General features: G+C 39.1%; 1 pseudogene; it reads right to left on the reverse strand.

Annotated features, from left to right (window-relative positions):
- Positions 1 to 5,287: 5,287 nt before the first annotated feature.
- On the reverse strand, positions 5,288 to 6,193 carry LOC125431757 (annotated as a pseudogene).
- Positions 6,194 to 12,677: the final 6,484 nt, after the last annotated feature.

The following is a 12,677-nucleotide window of genomic DNA, read 5'->3' on the forward strand; positions in this document are numbered from 1 at the left end:
TGTTTAAAAAAACCCTTAAACATTATATTTTCAAAATTCTGTGATGAAATAATTTCTTCATCAGAAAGAGGATTTCCAGCCATCTGGAATTTGCTCAATACCCACATTTGTTCTGCGAAACAACTGTCCAGTCCTGATATTGTATCTCAGCAAGGTGATAAAGAACAAAAAATAAGCAGAATGAGGAGTGCTATGCAATTATTATTATTTTTTAACTAAATCTCTATGCAAAAGTTGGCAGGAGAAACAGTCCACATGCATAATTTTGCAAAACCAACTTCTAAAACAAGCTATAACAGCAACAGATCCCTACAGCAAAAGGCACAGTACCCGCAACTGTTCATTCCAAGCTTTTACTTCAGATTTTTTATAGAATTATATTAATGCCTCTCCCTCCAGTTCTATCCCTGAACAATATGTGCTCATTTGTTCAGGGGTAGGGGGACAGTTGTGTGTTACATTAATCTTCCTGAATTACAAGAAAAAAAACTAAAATTAATGCCTAACAACAGAAAGTTTCATGCTGTGCCACAGAAGAATAGGGAGAGACGAAGCAGGGTAACATTGTACTAAGTCTGGGCCTCAGCCAAACTTCTCTGTTTCTTTCCATTTCCAAAGCCTCAGGGAGTTTATTTGGGGGGCTCTTTATAGTTTAAATAACATTGCAAAATGATCTCAAATTTAATAATATTTAGCCTGCAGTTTCTTTCCTCCTTTTTTTTTTTTGGCTTTTTTCACCATTGAGCAACTATAAAATAAGCTACAATTTTAGGGGGTTAAAAAAAACCAATTCTTGCTTTACATAACTACTCCAAACTGTAATGTGATAAAACCATGCAGCTACACAGCTTTGGGAAAGGGGAAAGAGATTTTATTCTTCTCCTAATCTTCAGTCTAATAAGGATCCCTCTATCCTGCTGTGCACATTTGGAAACAAAAGAAATGATATAGAATGTATTATTGATCATTCCTAGTGGAACATTGGGAATGGTAAATCATACGGAACTACACAGTTCATTAGACATTGACAGAAGGAGATACTGAAGCATTGAAAACCTGTAGAGATGACAGCAAGGACTTGCATTATAAATGTTATGTGTTGCCCTCTAAAAAACTCTCTAAAACTAAAGCACAATTTCTTTTGCAAAACTTTCTCTTTTTTTCCAAACAAATAAAGCATTCTTGCTAAATGTTGTCACTCAGCTGTTTCATTATCCAGAGTCTGATGAAATACCTCAAGTTTTCTGCTAGCATGGATGAGTTTTAGATGACGCTCTTAGATTTATTTCAAACAATCATGGTGTTAGCCATGGTGATTGCCACTATTCCTTTGTTAATATGCATCATTGTACATAACAGAAAATATGCTGATGCTACCAGATATCCATCCATTATGGTACTATGTATGCCTTCTCCACAGGCTTTAAATACACAGTCACTTTCAAATCCTCCAACATGCAAAGTGACAACTAATCCACTAATATATAGTTTTTCTGGCAATGATCAATTTGCTCATCACTAGCAGATTCAATGGTTCTTTTAAACTCTGAGATCATCTAATGAGTATTCTCTACAAAGGAAAGAAGCAGAGTTTAAAATTCAAAGCTTCAGGTTAACATTCTAAACAGAAAGTCACACTTCCCCATGATTATTTATACATCTAATGATGCCATTGCTATGCATATGTATGCAATGTCTTTCAACTAGTAATTGTTACTTGCTTTTCCTGCCACTACACAAATAGTATAACCTAGTACAGAAACACACGTATCAGTGTGGTATTTGTCACACCCACAAAAGGATTAATCAGCTCTCATTAGTTGCTAGGAAACAGTGTCTTGACCTTGGAGTATGCTCAGCCATTGAGGGCACTCAGATGACGTAATGCTTCTAATCTGGGTTCTGATAGTGCACAGCATTGTCACCCTGTGTCCTGCTATGGAGGAATTGTGTAGATTAAGTTGGTCTAGATCTAGAAACTGAACTTCAGTGATTAGCAAGCTATAAATAGTAATTAGAAAATAATAATCTTCCACAGTTGTGCTACTTCTGGCACATTTGGAACTAGACATTCATAGACAAATGGTTTTACAAAGTGTGTTTTCTGATTTCTCATCAGGATAGAACCTCTCCTCCCCTGTCAATCAGTAAGGATCATATGATCCATGTATAAGACTGACTATACTCATCAGCTTATAGCTCATAAAAATGGCACAATCTAATGCTTGTATGTGTGCTATCCCTCTCTGAAATAATATAAAGTAAACTTGGGGGGTCTGACAAACTCTCTTCCCAAAGACCCAATCAATTTCTCATTAGTGAATAGCAAAAGAACCTACGTAGGTGATACAAATGTTATTAATTAAAGCCCAAATAGCCTCTTGGTTTTTGTGCATGTGTGGAAAAAAACAAAGCAATTAAAATGACAGCTGGAGCATACATAGTACATTACTTAATTCCAGTTTGACCAAACAGTTTAGAGTTTGTTGAAGACTATTTTATGGTGATGCTAGTGGCAAACTTCACCAACACTATATTTACACAGTGCTGTCCAGCACTAGTACACTTCTACAAATGTTTTAGAATGAAACCATGGAGTCATGTGTTGTCTACCTTGACTACTTTGCAAGACAGTTTACAGACGGCCATTTCCATTCATTCCAATTCAATACTATTACTTTGAAATTTGTACACGATACTATTATTCATGAATGCTTGGATTAATTTCAGCTGATTTTATTTGAGAATGTAAATAATTTCCTTGGGTAAGTCCATCTCATAATGTGCCTGCTCAGTCCTTGTCTAGAATGCTAATAGCCATTGTGATGTCATTATTTGTACAGATTAGTGCTGTAGTAGTAAATTCATAATGTATAGATTAGCTATTTTTGCTGGCTTAACAGAAGCACCAGGAAAACCTTCTTTTCATTAAATATGAAATCAATAGGCATTCATTGACACTGAAAGATCTCAGCTAGCAGGTGCTGGGAAAGAGAGCTTCTGATTCTTGCCATCTTTGTGCCACCAAATGCCCTTGCCTTGTCAATTTACTTCTTCCTCACACTACTGTTCTTCAGGATAAGTGGCTGCATTCTGTTTGTGGTGTTGTGGTGGAATCTTTCCTGTCACTTCTGTCATAAACTTTAATGTCAAAACAGGCAAGTCTTTCAGTGCTGTCTGAAATTTCAAAGTGTGGGTTTCCTAGAGCACTACAGTCCCCCAGAGTTTTGTTCAGTGTGGATGCAAAATCATAAAGCTATAGATCTGAGAAGGTCTTCCACTGAAATCAATGAGAAATTATAACAAAATTATGAAAAAAGCAACTAAAGAAACAATGAAACAAAAACATACAAAACAACCTAATAATGAAACATTCCATTTTGTAATTAGCAACACAAACAAAGGAAACCAACTACCAAAGTCATGCCTAGTAGATTAGCATGTCTATTTAGAAGGCTAACATTACAGTTTTACTTACATGCGACACCTGCTCCAATGCATATCTGAAGCAGCAGAACTGCTTTAGGTTGTTCGGTATCATTCTGTCCTCTTTTCTATTTATTGTTGTATCTCATTTCCGAGCCCAAATATTTCCTTCTGTGGTGGCTTGTGCTAAAATAAACTGCATTAAAAAACAGTACAGTGACAATAAAAGTCATAATTGTATCTATTTATTTAAATATTTATATTCTGCCTTTCCTTGTGGCTTAACACAGCTTACAAGTTACAATGAAAATAATACAATTAATGCCAAACAAATAAAGCTCCAAACCCCCTTTGCTAAAAAAAAAAAAATACCTGTAGGTTTTACCCCATTAAAATCCTGGAAAATGGGCTTGCTGCACCTCCTGAAGTTTTCTGACAGTAGTTCTCCTCTCACCTGCTTAGGGATCCTGATCCACAAAATGGAAGCTGCAATAGGGAAGGCACATATTCTGGTTGATGTTAGGTGGGCCATCTGACATTGGGAGAACAGCCAGTTGGACACAGAAAATTATAAATTAATGTTATTTGCAGATGACATTCTGATTTTCCTAACTGATATATTAGAATCTAGTGGGCTTTTTTGCCTTTTGTCAGAAGTATCAGCCCATAAATTAATTTTAAAAACTGTAATATTACCATTTATTTGGGTTCTATATGAATTCAGGGCCTTATATTAATTTTTGCACAAAAAGATGCATTAGGGCTTATTTTAGGGGTAGGGCTTATTTTAGGGGAAATATGGTACCTTCACAATTAATTAAGGTGGGCTGTCAGCAGCCCTGTTGCTTCCTGGTCATGTGTGATACAAGCTGCATTCTCATTGGCAGGGAGCACCCTGCTGGATCACAGCATCCTGATCTGTAACTACCAGTAGGGCTTATTTTTGGAATAGGGCTTATATTTTAAGCATCCTCCAAAAATCCTGAAAAATCATAATAGGGCTCATTTTCAGGGTAGGTCTTATTTTCAGGGAAACACAGTATTATACAGCCTAGTTAACTTGTGGTTTTTCCACATTCTTGGTTTCTTCATATCTAACTTTTTGGTTTTTGGAGAGGTTCTGTTCCTCATGTGTTTGTTGCCTCTAGTGGTCTATTTGATATAACACCAATTTATATTAAGATGAAAAATCTGCAGATTTAAGCTGTATATAAACTGGTGTTATATTGAATAGAATCACTAGAGGAAGCAAAATATATGTAGAACTGGATGAAAAAAAAAACACACACACACCCCGGAAATTACACTTAAGAAAACTGAGAATGTGGTCAAGCCCTTGGTTTTCAAAATGAATAAATTTAGAGAATACCTCAGCTGAGTCAATAATTGAACAAGCAGGAATTAACATGCTAACTAGGACCTTTTTATGGACCACTCCAAAAATCAGTCGAAGAGTTTATAAAAGGAGAACATAAGAACATAAGAAAGAGCCTGCTGGATCAGACCAGAGTCCATCTAGTCCAGCACTCTGCTACTCGCAGTGGCCCACCAGGTGCCTCTGGGAGCTCACGTGCAGGATGTGAAAGCAATGGCCTTCTGCTGCTGCTGCTGTTCCTGAGCACCTGGTCTGCTAAGACATTTGCAATCTGAGATCAAGGAGGATCAAAATTGGTAGCCATCGATCAAGATTGGTAGCCATAGATCAAAATTGGTAGCCATAGATATTTTTCTTCAAGTGTATTTTAAATATCACAGTAAAAAAAAGTTGACTTTTAAAAAGAGTTTAACAGTTTACATATGTAAAAACTCCCATATTCTCACAATCCTTCCATACCATTTCAGGTATCCCATTATGTATAGATTTAGTAAAATATTTAACTTTACAATGATTATGAAAGTCTTTGCAAAAAGCATGTAACAAATAATGCATCAATAAAGATAAATAGAATACTGAAGACAAATTATTTACATGTGTTTTCCTGAAACCCCAAGACCACCTATTTTAAAAATAAGCTATATTAGCACAATATAATCCAAACAGACTTAAGACTACTTTGTGAGGACAGCAATAATTTTAAAGACTATCATGGATGTAAGTATTCATGACATGTAAGGGTTTTTTAAAAATTATTCTAACATTTTGAAAAAAGGATGTCTGTTTCAAGAACTGGAAAAAAACTTGAGTAAGCTTAGGTGAGTGGAGTTGGCTTCCAGAAGAATTCTTGTTTGTTCACTTTAACTTAGGCATGATGTGAAGCATTTAATTACAGCATCCCTTGCATAAGGAATATATGATAAACTGTACCAGGGTCATTGCCGAAAACTGCAATATGCAGAACAGCACAGCCAATCCTTTCTTTTGCCACCAGAATACAGCACACAGGGTTAGGATAAAAGAAAACAGTATAATAAGCATCGCGAATAATCTTGTTGGTTCAAACATCTTTTTCAGCTGCTTCACAGGACCCATCAAGAAGCAAGTACTGGATAATGCAGAAATGTTTCCTAAGGTGTAGAATATAGCATAGAGTTTCATGCCACTGCGAAGGATCCAAAGCATTACTGTTCCAGAATAGAGCACAAAATACCACAAGCGAAGAATATTGCAAACCATTTCACTCACTAAAACTGAGAGATGAAGAATCCAGCACCTGGGACGTCAGCCCCTGTTCCTCATCATCCTGCCCGCTCAGCACCCGCTGGAGTTTATCCATGGCCGCTTCCGAGAGCCTCGAACTGCCACCCCGCCTTTCAGCACCGATTAGCCGCTCACCCACCTAGAGGAACGCCCAGAGGAATGCCCAGAGGAACGGCCTACCAGAAGTCATGAGACCCAGACCCAGTCACGAGAAATCCAATAATAGATAATCAACTGAAGATGTTGAACAAAAATAGGAAGATTTTACCATTAGCATTTGCACCTGGATGTACTAACATAATTGATTAAATAGGACTTCCGGTTTCCGCCCACCACCATGGTGGATTCTCTTTTGTAAGGGGGGGGAGAAATCCACAGTTTCTTTTCTCTTGGGAGGCACTCTGGAGTGAAAATGCAGATCTGTAGATTATCAGATTTGAAGGAGGGAGCAATGTGCTCCAAAAAGGTGAAAAAGGGAAAGTGCTATAAATGTCAGTAGCCTGGCCTTCTTTTTTATTGGAGCTGGCTTACCATTGTCTCAGCTGTGGAACTTCTGCAGCAGCAACAAATGCTGTCTCAGTCAACATGATGTCGCAAAGATTATGAAACTTTAAAAATGAATGGAAATTGGGAAATCTTGCCAGAAACCTATACTTCAGTCAGCAAAAATTTGGAATTTACTAAACAGATGAGTATGTTATAAATATGTGCCAGTTGACAGACTGCATTATAATTTGGGAGCCACCTTTCGAACAGAACTAATTGGAGCTGTAATTTTCTCCTAAAAATCAAAACCCCTGAAGACACAGGTCGATTCCCCACCGAAAAAATAAATGTAGATACAAACCAGTTTGGGAAAAACTGGGACCTTTTCAGCACTGTTTCAACGTCCACAATGCAGCTTCTGCCCCACAAACGATCCTTGTTCCCAGAAACGCAGCAGCAACAAAGGATTCCCCACTGAAGCAGATTGAACACGCGATCCACTATCCTGATTGGCTGTTGCGTTGTGTTGGGGCAGGAATTTATTATTATTATTTTCAAACTTCTGGATCCATGTCTTTGCGAGCATGTGCAGAACAACCCTATGCAGAAACGAAGAAACGGGCGATTAAAGCGAAGCCCTGTTTCTGCACACCTCCATGTGGATACGATGTGTAGTACTGCTTTGTATTGCCTTCTACTCAGTCAATCAGTCAAAACCAGCCCCATGTTGCTTCATATCCACATGGATCTCCAGTCCACGAAATTTTTAAAAAGGCTGCGCACACATTGCACACAGCCCACTGCGTTCCCATTGGATGGGAGGCTCCATGCCACTACCAGCGGTGGGAAAAACGAATCTGGATTCACCTCCCCAACTTCCCCACTGCTCCAGATTGCCCAGATGTTTTTTGAAAAGGTCTACTTTCTTGCAGGTTCTAAAATAACACGTGCGGGGGGGGCAGAACCGGGATGAATCCGGTGGTTCAGCAGTGGGCAGTTCTTGCTGAAACCTTGATATTTGCATGAGTATCAAGCAGTTAATTAACCGTGAGGAATCGACCCAAGAAAAATAGTAAAATACTATTCAGAAAAAATAACAGAAGTTGCTTTGGTGAATATTAACTTTGAGGGAAGACAGAGAGGAGAAGACAAGAGTGACATCAACACACTATTTGTTTAGAATTGAATAGAACTAAATAGATGGAACTATGAGGATATCTGGTGATGAAAGTTCAATGTACAAAATTATAACATTTTCTTGCTGGGTAATGTCTTTGTCTGTGTTCCACCAGTGTTGATTTGTGATTGTGACTGTAACAGATATGAATAACAAAACTTACAAAATCTTGGGAAAATCTATGAAAGTCAACAATGACAGACAAGAAAAGAAAGGCTAGGACAACATCTGGTTCTCCTGTCCAGATCCACTGAAAAGGCTGGAGTTGTTTTTAATTGCTACGCAGAAGAATATGACAGAATTTTAACAGAAAAGTCAATATGTTGGTAAGGTTATTTATGAGAGTCTGCCTCCCTCCCCAGCCCAGGGACTGGCTGGGGAGCTGTTGGGGATGGGCTTCAGCTCAGCCAGACTCCCAGCCGCAGAAAAGCCCCTCTCTGCCTCCCTCCCTCGGCACTTTTTTTTAGACAGGTCTCTCTCAGCTTAAAAAAAGTGTGGAGGCTGGAGTTCCCCTCCCTCTCAGAGAGGAGGCGCTCCAGCCGCCAGCCTGCAGCCTCAACGCTTTTCTTTTTTTAGCCAAGGTCTCTCTTGGCTTTAAAAAAAAGCACCGAGGCTGGAGAGTCCCTCCCTTTCAGAGTGGGAAGTGGTGCTGTTATGGATAAATCCAGGGTGGTGAGGTATACAGAATTAATCAGGGGGCTTTTTGCATGCATTTAAATGTAAGACCAAGGGCCTGAAACTTTGGTTCATAGGGAGATATATTTCACATCTAGAAAAGATGTCAACCGCCATTGAAAAAAGCAGAAGTAACGCTAAGCAACGCTTATAATTAGGGAGGGAGGGGGTAGCTTGTAATCCATAATGGAAAGAAGAAGTGAGACCATACTCGTGTAGGTGAAAGATACTGAACACGGATTGCTTAAAAATACTAAAGATCAATGTACTGGAACAATAGTTACTTAACTATATTGCTTAACCAACGGCAAGCTGGCAGGTAGTGTGCTGGGAACCACGTATAAGGCTTTTTTGGGTGCAGAACGCTGGAACATGTGGTAAAAGCACGTGATTACGCCTTATAAAGGAGCAACCCTGCATGTGAAAAATGTGCTAATGCCGTATGCAGATAGATTGTAAGGCGTGGGGTCAGTCATGTGATATTTCTTGATTGACACACGAGCCAGCTAGGATGGGTATAAAAATAAGCTGCCTGCGAAGCAGACTTTAGAATGACCAACGCCCTAGGGTGTGGTTATTCTCCACATCTATAGACGTGAATAAAGAAAGCTGTTTTACTGTCAACTGTCTGCTTTGTGAGTATTGATTGGGGATATTTGAAATTAATTCTCATAACAGTGCAACCACAGCTGGAGCACTCCAGCCATGACTGCACTGCTTCCTGCTCCCAGGCTCAGTGGAGTAGCCACATGGGAGGGGGCATTTTATGCCCCCCACGTGACTAATTGGCGTGCACCCAGAACACATGTTCCCTTATGTCCCCGTGGCAGCTACACCACTGGCCAAATGAGACTCTCAATCCTCCCCTGTAAATAAGATTCCTGTGGGTGATATTAATTAGAAATATAGTGTGTCAACGATCTTGGAAGCTAAATGCCTTATTGCTTGTAGTCTTATCCGGTCGTAATTTCCCTCACCAATAAGAAAGTTCTTCAGGAGGCACGGAACAGTATCCTTTCCTCTCAGTCTTTTTCTGTGTTTTGTTCAGAGTCTGGTAGAACATGACTTTTACCCCTCCATTCTACCCCTCCATTACTCCATTCTCTCTCCCCCCACCCCAACATAATTTTACTTCACAGCTTGCAGGCTTTTAAAATCAGAACTCTTCAGCCTTGCTAATATTCATTCTATTTTAGCCAATTGAATAGAGAATACATACTTGGAAAGATTTATGATAGGATTCACACCTTTTTGCCTCAACTCTTTCAGAGAATTTACACTTGGAAGACATGTCAGATTTCACAGCAAGCCCTAGTGCTGATTGGAGGGGTATGACAAATGATAGATGGGACACCACTCCCTTTTGCCCAACCATGGCTATGGGCCTGAGTCGGGCCTTTTAGAAGCCCACAAGCTTAGCATAAAAGCAACAGCCCTCCCCTGTTGTCTATCTCTAATACTCGGTGCATAGAAGTATATAAGGTCTCTTAATTAAGAGAAACCATACAGCTATTGTGGCTAATTACCCTTAATAGACCTATCCTTTATGAATTCATATAATCTAAAAGTCATCTAATGATGTCAATTATACACGGTATAAAGAAATACTTTTGTCTGTCCTAAACTTCCTCTCAATCAACCGCATTAGGTGACTAATTACTACTACTGTGAGAGGAGGAGGAAAATTTGCATCTTTGTTCATAATTTTACAAAGATCTATAAAGCTGTAGCCCTTAATAATTTTTTCCCAAATGAAAAAAATACAGCCTTTCTTCATATAAAAAGTTGTCCAACCCTTTATTAAGTTACTTTGGGGGCGGGTATTTTTACTAGCATTACAATATCCTTCCTGACCTGGAAGTGCTTGATTATTTAACAACATTATAATACTTGTCATTTTCAGGTCCTTTCCCAATAATATCCAGCATAGCATTTGAGATGTCCACTGCTACAATGCCCTGAGCTGATGTTTTAAGAAAGTTTTTCCCACAGTCTCATGATTTCTTTCCCAGTTAACCAATTTAGAGTCAATCTGCATATGTGTGAGGTATAAAAAGTACCTCTTTGTGATTAGTTACACGTAGGCCCAGACAGGTAATTTGGTAGGAAATCCAGTCAACTTTCAAGGCAATCCTAAAAACAAATTACTGGGAGGAAGCCCAACTGTGTAGAAGATTCTGAATAGCCCTACTTAACAATGGCACTTTTCCACTTGTTTGGCATTTACATTGATAGAGTCATTACATGCCATTTTATTACCCATTCATTCAATCTGGATCCTTTGGGGTCTTTTTCAAAGTCTGATGGGCTTTTACTTCCCAGAAAACTTCTTTGTAATATGCAAATTTGTGTACTTCACATCTCAGTATTAAACTTGATAATTTATTAATACATAAAATAACACCAGAGGCATATGGGCTCCAAACAGCAGCCAGAGACAAAGCCTCTTCTGGGCACTCCACCCATCCCTTCTGCAGGGGGCCCATGAAGCCCCACCCACCTACAGAGCATGCAAAGTTGGGCCTCTCGTTCAAGGCAGGACTAGGCAGGACTAGGCCTGTTAAAACCAAAAGGATGGTCTCCAGAGAGGCCCAATACTGCATGTTCAAGGCAGGAGTAGGCCTGTTAAAAGCAAAAGGATGGTCTCCATGTTCTGCAGGTGAGCAGGATGGGGCATTCAGCCCTCCCTCCTGGGCTCCCTGCAGTGGGGAGGAGGGCACTCAGAGGAGGCTTGACTGCTGGCCTGCTCCATGTTTCCTGGAGGGAGGCTGACTCTCTGGTCATGTGGTGGACCAATTTTGCACCCCCCAATGACCAGAGGGTGTATGCACGGAGACGTGGGTTGCCCCATGTCCCCGGGCAGATACGCCACTGAGTAACATCAGTACCAATATTTGAGGAGAACGCTACTCTGTTTTGAAAAGCTGAGCATGAAGGACATCATCAGAACTGTGGCATCTATACATCTACATTTTACATTTCCTGTTCTGGTGATTTACAGAACTGTTTGCTAAGTACACTGTCAGGTTAGGAGGGAAAGAGTGATCACATATGAAGATGAATTCATTCTCTTTAAAAAGTAAACAGTAAAATTAACAACCTGATCCTATGAATGTTTGCTTGAAAGCAAATCCCAAAGAGTTCAATAAGACTTACTCCCAATTAAGGATAACTAGGATTGCAGCCTAAATCAATTAAACACATATAGCTTGCTGCTGGCATTTGTTAATTAGAGAGATAATTTTTTTGTTAAAAAAATAAAAGTAACAGGGTATATTCAAAAGGGTATGACAGAAAGGAAACAAAAATAATTCTATGTATTTGGGGATAAGCATATCAAAATGGTTAAGATCTGTTTTGTTTGAACCTTGAAAGAATGATAAAAGTCTATTTCATGATCTTTTAAGGACAGACAGAAAGCTGGAAGCTTTCTGAGGAGACTAAATCCAGCAAGTTTTTTGTTGTTGTTTTTTTAAATGCCCTAACAATAATGCAGTAGGGTGAAAAGATCAGGAACACTTTATACACATTGTGCTAATTACTGCAAGTACTTAAAGTTGTAATTAGCTTATTATACTGCAGAGAACCTAACAGGCATGTCTTTCAAAAGAATTTCTCTCCAGATCATTAGTGGGAAAGCTAACAACATCTGCTTCAAATAAAATCAACCAATTAGCACAGGCAACTTCACATCGTTTGCAATCAGAGAATTATATTGTGCCAAGTGCTAATTTCAATGTGAATACTATCTCCTTCTTATATCCCACGCTTATCTGCCAGCACAGCTGGTGTTTAACACTACTGACTTCAGTCAAGTCTCCAAAAACTTATGTTAATTTGAAATAACCTAATCAGAGTATGCAACACAGAGCGTGGTTGATCTCTGATTAATTAAAACTGACCTTGTCATTTCGCTGCCTATAAAACACCATTATCTCACCATTTATATAGTTAAGTTACCAAAAATATTCAGGTTGATGTGAAAATTCAGAAAAAGCTCAAAACTATTTTGAGGTAGTAAAGCTGGAATCATCTTTAAGTGCATGAATACCCAGTAATGTGTTATTGTAGCTCCCAGTCAGCAGCTAGCTACATAAATGACCTGGCCCCAGCCTTGTGTGAGGGTGGGGGGCTTTGTTGGGGTGGGGTATCTTTATTGAGTGAAAAGCAAAGGTCCAAACATCCTTCACTCTGATCTTCTATTGCTAAAATGTTTATATTGATTTTAAATCCATTCTTTCCATTCATCAGCTTGTCCCTGAGATAAGGGTTACA

Source organism: Sphaerodactylus townsendi, linkage group LG04 (assembly GCF_021028975.2).
Source record: "Sphaerodactylus townsendi isolate TG3544 linkage group LG04, MPM_Stown_v2.3, whole genome shotgun sequence".
Taxonomy (NCBI): Eukaryota; Metazoa; Chordata; class Lepidosauria; order Squamata; family Sphaerodactylidae; genus Sphaerodactylus; species Sphaerodactylus townsendi.